Source organism: Plutella xylostella, chromosome 8, assembly GCF_932276165.1.
Source record: "Plutella xylostella chromosome 8, ilPluXylo3.1, whole genome shotgun sequence".
NCBI classification, from domain to species: Eukaryota; Metazoa; Arthropoda; class Insecta; order Lepidoptera; family Plutellidae; genus Plutella; species Plutella xylostella.
In genome coordinates this window covers 3,205,534-3,222,158 of record NC_063988.1, presented here as the reverse complement: position 1 = coordinate 3,222,158, position 16,625 = coordinate 3,205,534, and the positions used below count along the sequence as shown (strand labels likewise).

The 16,625-nt window shown below is 35.5% G+C and overlaps 1 protein-coding gene across 2 annotated transcripts in view; it reads right to left on the bottom strand.

Annotated features, from left to right (window-relative positions):
• LOC105392098 (beta-3 adrenergic receptor) overlaps nucleotides 1-16,625 on the bottom strand; it is an 83,897-nt gene that overhangs the window by 30,491 nt on the left and 36,781 nt on the right. Inside the window, exon 1 of one of the 2 annotated variants that reach the window (XM_038114882.2) lies at nucleotides 6,792-7,147. The exons of the other annotated variant lie outside the window; for it this stretch is intronic. The gene's annotated coding sequence lies outside the window, so the exon portion shown is untranslated. Of the gene's footprint in view, nucleotides 1-6,791; nucleotides 7,148-16,625 lie in introns of those variants that run through there. 2 annotated transcript variants of the gene reach the window in all.

Genomic DNA, 16,625 nt, shown 5'->3' with positions numbered 1-16,625 from the left:
GTCTATACCAAAGGGGTTTCTATACGTGTAAGATACCTACTTCAGATTCTGATACATACATAATACATAAGTCAACACGTTACGCACTCAAACACACAAATGTACCTACGTTAGTATATCATTAATTACCAAAGGATATAAAAACTTTCCTCATAAAACTTGAAGAGTGATAACAACTTTAAAGATATGTGTTAGTCTGGCTCCAAAATGCTGAATACTTTTTTATATAAGTATAATCTTTTGTAAGTATATTCTTTGACTGATTGATAATTGCCTCTTGATAGTGAGTTAAAAATACATCTTTAAATAATATTGCACCATTGTATATTATAGCATATGCATCGCATTTCTTCTATCATGCGTTAACCAATACATACAATCCTACATGTATCAAGTCAAGATGGAGTCCAAAAACCTTTCCATCTATTCCATTTCTAAACTTGCAAGGTACATAAAAAGTACATTACTGATCTCCACCCAGTTGCCGACACCCTGTATAAGCCGAGCTAGGACGGTGTGGGGTGGATATAAGTGCAGGTAAGAAGGCCACTCCAAGTGATACCTAAGCTTCTTGTGCAAAGATAAAAATGAAACCTTGGACCATCTACTTAGCTTGAAGCTTGTGGCTTAGCTAGAAATTTGTCCCTTGCAACTTATTCAGTTTTCAGATACGTATAATGAACTTATACTGAATATTGTTGTGCGACATAGGGAAAAACTAATGAGTATATTTTGAAAAGTTGCGTTCTACGTTGTTGGGTTATTAATTGTAACGTTCAATATATGATATGTAATATTCATGAAAAAATAATTTGAACCTAAATATGCCTACGCAAATATAAAACACCTTGTCCATATAATTCGAAACAAAGTATATAGAACCCTACATAAGTGGCTACGATATCCGTATAAGTAAAATACGAAAAATAAAAGGAATTGTGAAATTGACGTCGAACAGATAGCTTTCCGCATGAAAAGTTATTGAAGACTAATTTTGTGTAAAATTTGAACGAGCGATGCGATGGCGTGTCTACCTGGAATGTTTCATTCCGCACGTCACTTGCTGTCTCCAGAAATGGCAATTTATAAAATCTTGAGGCCGTGATGGCGTATCGATGGCTGGCATTCTGTCGTATATATATGTCGCATACTTATACGAATTAGGGCGATGCCACACGGGCTTTGTCTGTGCGTTGCGTCGACTGGGTTCCGGTCCGGTGACGTTCTTTACGGCTAGTGCAGGTTTGATAGTCGAAAACTATAAAAAAATACGTTTTCTACGAATAACGAAGTTTCATAGAGCTGTCATACAATCGGTGCGTTTAATGCAACGAGAGAGGGGCCACAAAACGAAGTAACATTTACGATGTAATTAGTGTCAAATTCAATACAATTTGAATCAGAAAATCGTTGACAAAACAAGTTTGCGATAGCAAAGCAGCAGCGTTCGCAAACTTATCCATATTTTGTCAAGTAAAAGTACCCCCTGATCCTTGCATTAGTTTGCAAGGTAGACGCAAAATTGGAATCATGTTTGCTATCGGGATTGCGGTCGAGATTTACAATGATTGGGCGAACACCCTCCAGGAGAACATTTTGTTGGTAAAGGAGAACTTTCGATATAACAAGTGAGTATTTCTTAAATTTCTTATACTTAGGCACGTAGGTACTGTACTAGTTATAACTTTGGATGTGTAAGTATGTCTAAATACTTAATAACACATACAAATGTGTGCATAGTAATCCACCTTGATATAAAAAATTGTTAAGTAATTACAGAACTTTTTAGAAAATTTACAGATAAATCTTACATAAATTTTTAATTAAGCCTTCAGGCAAAGTTTACAAGGAGAGCACAGGTGTATGGAAGAAAGATAAATATTATATTCTGAGTCTGCGGTTTTGGACTATGTTTGGATTTAGAATTTAGAACTAGTCTAGCAGTCTAGACTTGCGGGTTCATCGGAATGGTACGTTAGCGCTGTCTCATACGGCATTCCGCCAAAAATGTGCCATTTGCTTGCCAAATTTGACTGAATTGCAGTTGCATATATTGTAGCGGTTCCGAATTTATACTTTGACACGGTACAGAAGTGAAACCGTGTTTATAGCTATGACTGTGCACAGTGTAGGAAGATGCGTACTATCCTGCCATACAGAATGATTGAAAATACGTGAGCAAGTAACCTTGATTGATTGATAATCTAATCTCTCATATTTAGATACTTGAGTATAAATAAAAATATGTGCTCTTTAAAATAAATTACGATGATAACCGATTCACTATTATTTACTGTGTTATAACAAGTGTTAGCCGTCACGCCTTCTGAATCACACTGTATCATAAAATAAACAAATTTATCTAAGTATACATATACATATTATGTGAATGTTGAAGATAAATTTGTAGCCAATTTCGAAGACGTGCACAGACTTTCAATCTGTATTCCAACAAATCTAGATCTCATGAAAGATCTACAAACTAAAGCTATTTTACTGTTTATATTTTCTGATATAAAAATAGGGTGTTCATGAACTGGTATACTTAGTATGGAAAATGATTTAGGAATTGTGAGCAACTTTTTAAAATTGTTTAAAAAGTTGAAGAGTGGAGAAAATAATTTTCTACTATTTAAAATTGCATTTTGAATTCTCATTTACATACACACAAACGTATGCTATTTTATTTTGTACTGATTTTACCATCCATCCCCTCATTACCAGAGTGAGTCCATCACTCATCTAATTAGTACGGGCTACAGCTAATGGCATACATAATTATTTTAGTAGCATTTGCAAATGTTCAGCACAATTGACCATTTTTGGGTCACTCACTGATTAAATTCCACCCAGTCTATGTGATTATGATTATTGTGATATGTCCAGTTGGCCACAGCGAGTGTCAGACACATAGGAGTAGAGTTAAATGGATGAAGTGCGCTACTTAACTAGGGTTAATTCATATTGGATAACATATTTTTTTACTCATAAATAAGAACTTTATCTTTTTGAGGACTCGTAAATTGTTTGTATATAAGTCGTAATAGTAATATATTTATTGCAACTATTTAAGTTTTACATTGGTCTTAACATTATGTACACATGGTCCTTAACATAGTGCCCTGTAGGGCATAGCAAGTTTAATTCTTATATCTAGGTAATATTCAAAGTATTTTATTTTATCTCGTACTTTAGCCACCCGAATCTTTATGCTTTAAAATTCGTCGCTTTAAATGATAGCTTCTGTACAAGTTACAATATAAAATTATAGTTACGTGTTTGACCAAGCTACCAGTGTCATAGTAATTTAACTATTGTAGAACCTACTTACCCTTACCACCTAGACTCAAGAAGTTAGAAGTTTTTTTTTATGTTATATATGTATATACCCAAATATATACTGTGGGGGTTAGGAGTATTTTGAGATGGTTCATTCCAATATTCATATTGAATTACGAAATAAAACCTTTCTCGCCTAATAATGGCTGCATGGTGTCGGACACCCTGTTCCTATTTGTTTCGACCCTAAATCATTTTATTTAATGAAAGTATTGGTTGATTCTTTGCAATGCTACATTTTCAAAAATCAGTTAATGTACATCACGACCCATTACGTCCCCACTGCTGGGCACGGGTCTCCTTCCAATGAAGGAAGGGTTTAGCCCTAGTCCACCACGCTGGCCAAGTGCGTTGCCAAGTTAATATACGTATAATTATTTTTGATTATTGAAAACCATACTCGAATAATAATAATATAATAAATTGTACCCCCCCTACAGTTCATGATTAGTTAGAATTCAAAATACCTACCTGGCAGTAGATACTTTTGAAGATATTCTGTTTTCATAAATTTGATCAACTGTGATGTTTCAACCTTCCTATATTCTAAATGCACATGAAATGTAAAGGCTCCCTATCGCCAACTAGTTTTGACGAATTGTAAGTATTGAACATTCCTTCGTGTTCACTTAGTCAGACTTAGTGATAGGGCTCCTGTATTGAGGCTAGTAATGTTATATTTGATATCTTTAAGGATCACATCTGCATATTTTTTTATAATTAATTGTCGGGTTTACCTATGCGGGCCCTTTGGGTTCAAAGAAATACCGAGAACCAATAAACGTCTGAGGACACTTACATTGAATACCATCGCTTTCTTGAGAATGTGAAATTATACTAATTTGCATTCGGGACTTAGGGAAAGCTTGCAGTAATGCCTAATAGAAAATACTTTCTGTATGGACGGCTCAAGGTGAATTCGTGTAGTCGTTTTTTGAAGATTTTACTAGTTTTGGTAAATGCTTTGAATACTTACATACATATAGAATATAAATGTAACTTTTACAAGTATATTTATAAGAGACCTATGAAACAATACATACTTAGTTAATTATTTGCATTGTGTAGAAACTGCTTGTACTCCATAACCAATAAATAAAATCTAGACACGCGGTAGCGTGTCAAGCTAAGTTCGAGAAACAGAACTGGCGAGCCGCACCGTGTGTAATATTACACGAACCATTTCAAGCCACTTTTGACCCCTTCATAAATCAAAAACTATTTAATATAAACGTATGAAATTTGGCTCATTTATTGACACTAGCGAGATACATAAAGTGTTCTAAATTTCATAAGCGTATCTCAAACGGTTATTTGGATATTAATGTCCAAAAAACCTCATTTTTAACATTGACTGACTCACTCACGTAGGTATAGATCAAAACTCTTATGGTACTATTAAGTACTATCATAATATGCGAAAACTATGAAATGGTTTTGAGATGCATTTGCATAATATTAATGTTAACTAGTCTAAGATAGCTGTCAATAGAATGGAATGCAATGGGATCGCGGATCAAATCGGATCGGATCGTATTGGATGGAATCGGATATGTACGGATTGGATGGGTACGGATCGTATCGGATGGGATCGCATCAAATCGGAGCGGATAGTACGGATCTGATCAAATTGGATCGAATCGGATTGGACAGATCGGACGAATCGGACGAATCGGACAGATCGGATCTGATCGGTTCCGATGGGTACGGATCGTGTCGGGTGGAATCGGATCAAATTGAGTCAAATAGGATCGGATCGGGCGAATCGGCTGAAATCGAATCGGATGGGATCCGATTGGATCAAATCGGATCGGATCTGATTAAATCGGATAGGATAAAATAACACTGACAAGAAAATTATAAGTACCCCGTAAACGCAGGAAAATACAGTAATAATATTGATTATACTTAGGAGTATCTAACTGAGTATCTGACTTCAACGACAAAAGAAATGAGATCTAAATGGGTGCCAAGTTCAATGGTCAGTCCTGAAATTTATTTATAAGTAACAGTATTACACTCACGGGCAATGAAAAGGTTCCACCAAGAAAAACACCAATTTACTCCTAAACGGAAAAGGCTAGCTTAATAACGCCTTCTGCAACATTGAAGTACATTTAACTAACTAAGCATCAGGATATTACCAACTAAAATCGGTAATATTTTGTTCTAATTATAAATTAAATGTTTGAAAAATTTGGAGTCGTTTGGTGTCGGCTTTTTGTGAGTGGAACTGATTCTTTGCACGGGAGTGTACATAATCATATCTTCTTATAACATAAAATAATGTATTGTAGCCTAAGGTCTGTCTTGGCTAGTTTTCATACATCAATAGTCTTCACAAGTTGAACCAACATGAATTTGTCGGTTCTTATATATATTTAATTCCATTTTTTTATTTCTGGTCGAACATAATAATTCGTTGAGATAGGTTTAAAAAAACTAGCCAAATCAGACCTTAGGCTACAATACATTATTTTATGTTATAAGAAGATATGATTATGCAATACTGTTACTTATAAATAAATTTCAGGACTGACCATTGAACTTGGCACCCATTTAGATCTCACTTCTTTTGTCGTTGAAGTCAACATTCGGCATTCAGGTACTCGTAACTCGTAAGTAGGTATAATAATATTGAACTTGGCTCTCATTTCACATTTATGTTTTTGATTGGATAAATATTACAAAAGTACCAATAATGGAAAACTGTACCAACGAGTATAATAATATGTCATGTCAACTTCCTTCGAGCCTTAGATTAGCAATATACGAACGTTCGTATTTCGTTAATCTAAGCTTCGAGCACACATAACCGTCGCACATATGGTCGCGTGCGTAACAAAAGCTGCGTGCGCGAAGGGATGTAATAAAGCTTTGCTCAAATAATAATACAATAATGCAGTACAATGTACGATACGTTTGTAAAAAGAAGAAGCTATATGATTACTTATTCTAGTATTTTTTATAAGAAAATAACAACCGTTCATTCGTCATTAAGTCACTGATTGCTGCCCAAGGTGAGCCGGACCTACATATAATAAATACACACAATTACTCTATAGTCTCTGTACTGACGAAAAATGAACGAACGAGAACTGTACTGCAATCGGCACGTTTAATACAACGAGGTAGAGTCGTGGCTCGCGCAGCAGCGCTTCGAAACATCGTTTTTCGTCATATAGAGTGAACCGCCAGATGCAACCCCCCAGGTTGGTTCGTCACTCGCAAAGGCTCCTTACGAGCACCAAAAAAACCTAAAGTTAAAACTTTACACAGTGTCTATAGGAATAACAAAAAGATAATGACAAAATTTGTTGAGTTGTTTTTCTTAGAAACCTGTTTGATTAGACTAGCACTTCATTTACCACGAATACTGGAAAAAACCAGTCAAGTGAACAGAGTGTTTATTTATATTATATATTATTGTAATAAAAAATATGTCTTCTTACCATTAACAATATAAGACGATTTTCACAAAACTTTCATTCTTCTACCGATCGATGCGTCATCAAATTAAAATATTCTATCTCTGACCACCTGTGCAGAGTTATAAAATTTACTGCACTTCTTAACTATTATTAATGTGTTATCAATATTTTCAGCTTTCAAAGCACACACACACACACACTATATTTTGCACATACACAAAAGTAGCACAAAAGCGACACTTTACGAGTAAAAGAGTTTTTTTAACATAAAATCGGCTTTTCATATTCGCGTCATGTCACAAAACATTGTATCTGTAGTGAAGTAAAATGAGTATCGAAAGTCTAATATTATCCGCTGCCGGCGAGTCCATAGATCGCACAGAGAGAGCTATTTCTGGACAAAAGCCCGTAGTACTGATAGTAAAGGTGAGAACTGGAAGAGGATGCTATTAGCACTAAGTTCGCCTATGTACAAATGATGATGGGCACCAATATATGGAAGCTGGGACCAGCACCAATAGAAATGAGTGATACGTCGTTGAAAAGGTATTTTTTTGCAGATTATGAATAACGGAAGCGCTAGTCTTGATTTACTGTCCAATTAGAATAATCGTACCTTGAAAGTTTTTATATTTTATTTCTGTAATTGTAATGTTTTTGTTAGTTTTTCACATTCATTTTTAATTTTTATAACAAAATGATCATATTTCATATAATATTATATTTGTTTATTATCTCAGTAAATAAAACCAGTTGAATGTAATTTCTCCAATTTCAATAATACGTGTTTACGTGTATTACGCCCTAACTGTCATCAGGAGAGAGAGTGCAATGCCATAGAAAAATACTTCCTTCCGACTAATATATTTCAAAATGGACAACTTAAACGGATTTGTCGCCATAATACTTTTTTTCTCACTTGAAAAGAGCTATCCAACGATGTATGTCTCATCTTTATTGGACATAGGTCCCAAAACGCCCATTGTCATTTATTATGATGTGCAATAAATAATTTAGGGTGAATTTCCCGCGGCCAAAATTTGCGTGGCATCAATGAAATCGGTACTAAAAAACAAAGTTCTAATTTTCTAATAATTTTTTCCGGTTATGTGGAATAGTAATCTATATGAAGCACTAAATATTTTATCAATAGGATTAATGGATACTTTACAAAAAAATATTAAACCTCCAAATCTTTCATTGCCGTGTTTGTCCCCAGGTCATCTCGTTTTGTATTATTCTTCATTGATGAAAAAATATTGAGTGTTTAGATTTAAACTTAGTTTTATTTGATACATTAATAGTTAAAGTATTGTTACGAAATACATTTATTCAAATAAATAAAGAATATAACGAACGGTAAGTGATAATTCATGTGTCCCAGAACTACATTTCATCGCCGTGACCTAAACATGATCAAGGATATTGTTTTATCTATGAACTTGGGTCCCCCCCTCGGTGCGCTAATTGTTTTTTACAAGTGTTGCCTAACTACTCGACGTGGAAAGAGGTACACAGGTGCCCACGTTTTCGCGCTATAGTGAAAGTTATATTTGTTTTTGGTCACTGGACATTTTTTCTTTCATCGCCGTGGATAGATATAACTTCTATAAAATTAAGTTTGTCTTCTTGAGTAAGCATTCAAAAGAAAGCATTTTGAAAATATTCATCTTATAAAGTGTTTGTTTCTTCGAATAGTTAATACTTTTTTTGTTATTTATATTGAATGGCTTGATTTTCATCGCCATGCTTTCATTTCCGTGGTTTCCGTGGCCAAAATTTGCTATGGCAATGAAAAAAAAGTCACGGCAATGAAAAAAATTTCATCGCCATGTCTCGTAAAATAATGTGTATTCATTGCCGTGGCCTGGTCATTAATTTCCGTGGCCAGGATATTCATTTCCGTGGCCAGGTTATTCATTTCCGTGACATATGTTTTCATCGCCATGGTATGTATGATTAGGCAAATAAAAATATATTTACCATATTTTGTAATAAGTACAGGTAATACCGATCACTGAAATTACCTACAGGACTTGTCAAATTACCTCTTTTTGCAGTTCGATAACACGGGCGCGTATCGCGATGTATAAACGGGAAGGAAAATATTGTGAGGAAATCTGCATATCTAGATTTAGCACATCTAGATATGTGAACCCACCGACCCGCAGTGGACCAGCGTGATCGGAAATGGTCCTAGATTAAAAAGGCAGTTTAGACCTTGGATATATGCACAAAGGTTCTATTCGAGACGGCCAGGCGCAGGTACTTACACACCCAGCATATAGAATAGCATAGAATATACATCTCCGCAGGAACTCAGCTGGGTGCTAAGTGGCCTAAATGCTGCTTGCCAACGTGTAGGCCTCGGTCTGAACTTGGGCAAGACTAAAGTCATGTAGAATTTTCACATCAAACGGAAGCCGGTGATCGTTGGTGAGACAACTATATGTCCACCTCAAGCAGACTATTCTAGGCAGAAGCAATTTCGAGAAGGAGGCTGAAAAGCGCATCTAACTGGGTTGGGCTGCATTCGGGAATCATCGTCACATATATGATCCTCGGCCATTCCTCAGAGCCTGAAGACAGAGGTCTTCAACCAGTGCACCCTGCCAGTGATGACGTATGGTGCACAGACGTAGTCACTGACAGTGGGACTGGTCCACCGATTTAAAGTCACTCAGCGTGCTATGGAGAGAGCTACGCTTGGGTTTTCTCTAATGGATCGTATCAGAAAAGAGGTTATCCATCACAGGACTAAGGTTACCGACATAGCTGTCAAAATGTGCAAGCTTAGGCAGGTAGCCGGTAGTAGCTGGATTAGGAAAGCCGAGGACCAAGTGTTGTGGCGCTCCTTGGGAGAGACCTATGTCCAGCAGTGGATGATTATAGGCTGATGATGATAAAATACATTTCATATTATTATATCAATTAAAATATACTTTAATTTAGCATATAGCTCATAAAATATTCTATCATATCACGTATTCTGTGTAAAATTACACAACACCATCAAGACCCCTTGCACCAAAACCTTAAGATAGGTGCGATGACGAGGAAAGCGAGGAGGAGCGGTTAAGTGCACATGCTGCGCCCCACTTCGCTGTTGACGAACATGTGCACCTAACTGCACCTATCTTTAGGTTTTGGTGCTTTTGGTGGTTTGTTCGGTGATTTGTAATTCAGCACAGATCATGTCATATCATAATATATTTTATGAACTTTACATAAATTTAGCAGTTCGTATACTGAATAATATTATTATCATCATCATCATCATCATCATCATCATCATCTCAGCCATAGAATGTCCACTGCTGAACATAGGCCTCCCCCAATAATTTCCACCTTGTCCGATCGGAGGCGGCCCGCATCCAGTGCTTCCCCGCGGACTTGACTATATCGTCCGTCCATCTCGCGGGGGGCCGCCCAACGCTGCGCTTGCCGGTACGTGGTCTCCACTCGAGGACTCTTCTGCTCCACCGACCATCAGTCCTTCGAGCAATGTGTTCGGCCCACTGCCATTTCAGCTACTGACTCGATAGGCCATGTCGGTTACTTTGGTTCTTCTACGGATCTCTTCATTTCTGATTCGATCACGTAGAGATACACCGAACATAGCCCTTTCCATAGATCGCTGGGTGACTCCGAGCCTATTTAAGAGGCCTAAAGACCACGTCTTGGCACCGTAGGTCATCACTGGCAACATGTATAATATTATACTTTATGAAAATATAGATGTTATAATAGGTAAGGTTAATTATATGTTGTGAACGATATTAATGTGAAATTAAACATTTCGTTTTTATAAGTCACAATACGAACCCCATAATACTACTTAAAGAATTCCATACTACATTCTTTATTATTTTATACATACTGTCGTTCTTTCTTTCGTTTTAATATCTATCCAAATATTTCTACCATACATAATCTGTCTAAGTTTGCGTTTCCATCACAGATTTTTTTTTATTGCATTGGATTGATTATTTCATATCCATAGCACAGTTTTTTCATTGCCGTGGACGTTAGTTTCATTGCCGTGGATGTTTTTTTCATTGCCGTGGACGCTTATTTCATTGCCGTGAACGCATGTGTCATCGCCGTGGCACGAAATTTTTGATCATCTGTATCTCGTTAAGTTTTTAACTTATCTGCTAGCCATTAAGTAAGAACACTAACCATAACAAAAACTTTAATAAAAGCGCTTTTAAAATATGAAATACCTAAAGATAAAAAAGTCCACGGAAATGAAGATTTTTTAGGACTTGTTGAAATCCACCCTTTAATAGTTAATAATAAAGGTGCAAATTGGTGGTTGGCGACATGAGGTTGTTAAGGACGTGTCACGACGTCACTCCCAGTGTCTATGTACCTATTGTGTTTCTATGGATATTTCTACGATCGTCGTGTCGCTAGTCGCCAAATGAATCACATAGAAAGCAGTAGTAATTTTGTCGTCTCGTCTCCGCCAAATGGTACCTTAAACGTGTGAGCAAATTCAGTAAGTAACAACAAATATCCTAAAACTGTTTCACATTCACCGATCACCTACTTCCTAATGATCGTGATAAATTTGACTTGGTAAGTACCTACTAATTAAACGTATCATGAACGCTATGAGGCGGTCAAGTTTGTTTGCCCTGGACTGTTCTAATTACGTACCGTACCGTATGATAACTTAGATGATTACTTAATTAACAACTAGTTTCATTGAGTTTCCCAGACGGTTGAATCAGAAATTATTCACTGATCGGGGGGTTTGCTGCATAAATTAATGGTTTTACAGTTGGTAGTAGTGAAACTGTTTCGTTGAATGATAATGGGTACCGGAGCGGCGATAGAGTAATATAGATAATAATAATGATTCCATTTTGGAAACAGATTTCTTAAGTAAGTACCTAATAAAGTATCTATAGATGTTTTAAGAGGTCACAACGGGATATGAGATCTGCGTTAGGTCGTTAGGTCATCCGACAAATAATTTAAAAATGTCCCACATTGTAAGTCATTGTTTTTAGAATTAAGGTCCAGCCACAATACTGCGTTGCGACGTCGCATCGCAAAAATCTGTGACTGTTTTGAAAGTTTTCCCATACTAAATGCTTGATTACTGTCGCAAATTTTTGCGATGCGACGTTCGCAACGCAGTGTTATGGCCTGGCCCAAAGTATTGCTTGTATCTTTGTTCTGCCTATAATACCATGTTTTACGAAAATAAAGTATTCTATTCTATTCTAATTTCGTTTTACGAAAACGCAGGATTAAAATCTATATACCTAACTACCTATTTACAATAAACAAAATAATTAAAAATTCATTTTAAATAAAATAAACTTTCCTCAACATAAAGCACGATCTATTAAATTAATAGCAAAAGGAAAATGATGTTTCCGCTACTGCTTTAGCTTGTAGAGGTTACCGAGTTATTGTAACCTAATAATAACATCGCAATTCACTGGTTAAGTTAATAAGTGAATGCTCTATGGCACAGTACATATTATTACAAATTGGTGGAATTGACATTAATGCAAATCCGTATTTACTAATAAGCTTCTTTATTATATTGCTATTGTAATAAATAACGACACACTGGTATATTTACATAATTATTTGAAGGCATACATATATTTAAGCAAATGATAAATGTTAAATTTAGTAGGTACCTACCTACTTATACTTATATTATAGAAAATTAAATTTATATGTTTTACGTTTACTATTCACGCCGAGTAAAGTAAAAGTCGAAGTTGCTCTTACGTTACGTCAAGCATAAATCAAGTGGCAATCATAAACACAAGTACTTAATCTAATTCAAACGAACCTTTTATGCGTTTTTTTTCCTTTAGAATAGTTTAATCGTTCTTGTTAGATAAGTATATTTATGTTCCTTGATTTAATCAATCGGTCGCATCAACCCCGTGAAGAGTCTTGCAATAGGTATATTATTATGTTTCAGCGGTGTCGTCGTCGTCACTACCCACCATCTTTCTGTATTGAAAAAAGTTCACGATACCGGAGCTAGCAACATAAGTGACTTGCAAAATTTAATAAAGAAATTGGAGTGAATTTATGGCAACAACGTCGTGGGTTCATTGTTGTTATTGTCTCGAGGATCGCTGGTAATGGCAGGTATCGAGCGGACTAATGGAAAGACGGAGTAGATTGAACTAGTTAGGGGAATGCGGTTTTTCGGAAAAAGTTGAATTCATGAATTCATTTGGTAGCAACATGGTAGCGTCAAAATAAAAATGTACTAAGTGCAAAGTAGGCCATGTCAATTTTAGGAATGAGACAACAATCTGCTGTTTGTTATACAATTTATGTAAGGGTGTTAACTAGAATGCGTTTGAGCGGGAAATGGGGGTTAGTATTAGTCTAACCAAGCACGTTTCTAAGAAAAAAAACATCAGAATCTCGAATATTTATGTTTAAAGTCTAAAGTAAAGTGGAAAGTTTTACCTTAATCAAAAACATGGTCACCATACACAAACACATAACCAATGAGACATTCGATTGTAAAAGAACACACACTTTAAATTTGTTATCAACTTCACTTTTCATAATTTATTTGATGTACCTAACTATGATTGTAATTAATTACACAGTAGGTAATAACAATTATTAAATAAAATTGAAATTATTCATGGTGATTAATGACATACTAATCAACAATTAAACAGCTGATGTGCATAAAGTTTCATAGATCGTACTTTATATCATAGACTTTTTTATCATAGACTTTCTAGGAGCTCAGAACAATAATTAAACCTTTTTACTCAGAATAAGGTAAGCGTTTAGTATTCACCCTTGATACTCACCACGTTTTATTTTTCTTTTATTACCTAAAGATGCGTACAGACCGGCCCAACGAACGCCCACCGATGGACATTTATCATACATAATACAGGGGCAGATTGAGCAACGAAGGTCAACAAAACCCGTTCGTTGGCGTTCGTTTGGCCGGTCTGTACGCAGCTAAAGATAAAAGATAATGAAACAATGCATAACAGGATGATAACAGGGTCTACTTCAATGACGAATTGGTTTACTTACACTCGCTCATCTCGATTTGTGTTGTGTACTTGCGATTGAGACGTCTTTGATGACGAATAGTACGGAAATCCTCATAATAAGTATGGCCTCACTTTGAATACCAGTAGAATAATAACAATCTCGCGTATCATAACCATCGAGTATTTATGATAGTCATTACCTTCTCTGTGGATCTAGTCTGTCAGTCAGTCATTGTTGTTTACTTGTTTACAATCATTTTTACAATTATTACCTAAAAGGGAAAAGGTACCTACAATTGACAACATTTCAAAATTTTATACAGTTGAAATTCGAAAACCATTTAGAGATATGGCTCTAATATTCACAAAAAAAAATGTTTCCGATTTTTCTATTGATTTATTTTAGAGAAAAACATAAAAATCTAAATTATCATTCGTGACATCACGATGTGGCATAATAATTAAACGCGCTTTTACTTCTAAAACATGAACAAAAACAAACATGTTATGTCACTTTGACAATGACAATGACAAACATCACTCAAATGTCTGTCACTTTTATGTGTCCTTGTCAATGACGGAAGTTCGTGATTGGTCCTTGCCACAAAATAAAGTTGAAGTTGAAGTTGATTGGTTGCTTGTTCATGTCAAATTAATGTCATCCAACTTTTTTTTTTAGGTTAGGCAGGCAAAGAAAATATTTTTATCCAAAGCCTCGACGTGACGTCACTCAAACTATAAATATTTTGAACTTTGAAATTAAAAAAATATATTAAAACATAGAAATATTTTGAAATAAAAAAATACGGGTCATCTAAATTTATGATATCTTGTCGAAAATAAAATAAAATCGGTGAGCATTTTATTTGAAATGTTGTCAATTCTATCTTTTGATTACCAAGCCTTGTTCCTCATCTCGTTTTATGTTGTGCTGTGCTGTGAATACGTGTGACCTATGTTATGAAGCATAAAATGAAACTGTTCTGTATTCATAAAAGATAATTATTGTGTATCAATAAAGTGATACTTATGGAGTAAAATTAAATGTCTACAATGGATTGGGTACTTTGAGTACCCAAAATCTCGGTAGGTACCTTGACGATGTGGCTCCAAGTGTGGTGCTGATGCACGCATACTTTTTTATTGACCTTGGCTTTGATTTTTTTGGCCTTGACCTAGCTTTCAAGTTCATGGTCATTCTGTCAAACGTACCTAAACATGAATAGGGTGACTATGAAATTTTAAAATGAACTAAATAAAACTGTTTTATGTTGGTCAGCTTAAAGCAAATAAAATACGTTTTTTAATGTCTTATCGTGTTCAGTATCATCAGCTGTATCTACCATTTCCCGCTCCAACGCAATCAAGTTAACACCCTGTATACAAATATATCGACGGCCGCAGGGTTCCGTAAATATTTATAAGACCGACACAGGGTTTATGAAGGGAATTCGTTCTGTACCTACGGACTCCTAGTAAACAAGAGGCAGTTAGTTGCCTCTGCGTAGATGAAATCTGGAGGTAGGTATGAATTATTGTTATTGTAGTATCCTAGAAGACCTTGAGTCAAATATAACGATGGGCAAGCTTGGAACAACGCGGACTCAAGCTATGGAAAAGCTTAAATTTAACAGCCGCTCAATACTGAAAAGTACATTTTACTAATGCAATATGGGTGTAGTACTGTAGGTGGGTACACACGTCTCTAGTGTAAGTTGATAGGTATTTTACACAGCGATTCTAGTAATGTATGCAATGACAGAGATGTTAACGCAAATCAATCTTCGCAACTTTCATTCCACAAACTAGCCGAGGATAACAACGCACACGTAATACCTATGTTAAAACTCAACGTACCTATGAGTAAGAAACTTCATCTTTCAAGTTTCGAGCACTATGTAAAGATGTCACACTCGTCTGGCTATACCGTACCTATAGCTTTTGATATACGAAGTGGCCGGCTGGCGGCTGGCGGCTGGCTTTATCTTTCATTATTTGTGAGGTATTAGCACATTGTGTCGGCGGTTACAGGGCTCCCAGATGTAACAAATAAGATTTATTTGTTATATTGTGACTTTGTACGTCGTTGTGACGTAAAAAGGGGCGCTGTACGATCGGTTTAGGTATTGTAGATAATTAAAATTAATAAAACCTATCCTATTGTCCTATATCTTATTTATCACTACATTTTCTTAGAAAACTTACCCCTACAATCGCGTTTTTGGTAAACTGTAATCTGCATTGAAAAATTATATATGACTACATTTTAGGTATATTTCATAATACATCGATAGATGTGTGTGTAGCTGTGTAGGTATATCGATTAAATTAGTATTCTTCAGCTCTTTTATCCATGATGCTTAGGATCAACTTATGTTGTAGTTTTAGTTGCGGTGGTCATCGATATTATGGTTTCACTGTATTCTAGAATCTAGAATAAAAATAGATTTTAGTGTGTCGGAGTCTAGCAGAGTCCCCGTGGGAAATAAACTGTGAACGAAGAACTATCGTGTGTGTGTGTGTATGTCTTGAATGCTCATGTTTTCTAATATGAAAGTAATATGTACTAGATAAAGATAATGTATGTTTCATCAAGGGAATATATGGGAATTACTAGTTTTCCTCTTGAGATAAGAAGAAAATCTTTGATTTCATATTAAAATTAACGTACCATTTATTTTTTATTTAATTGTACCTAAATGCATAATGTACTTACCTAAAGTGATGTAAGTACTCTTTACCCATCGGCTATATGACTTGTGCAGTTTTTTTATAGGTACTAGTTATTATTCTGCAGTTATACTTATGGTAATAAACATATTCCATTTTCTACAAACGT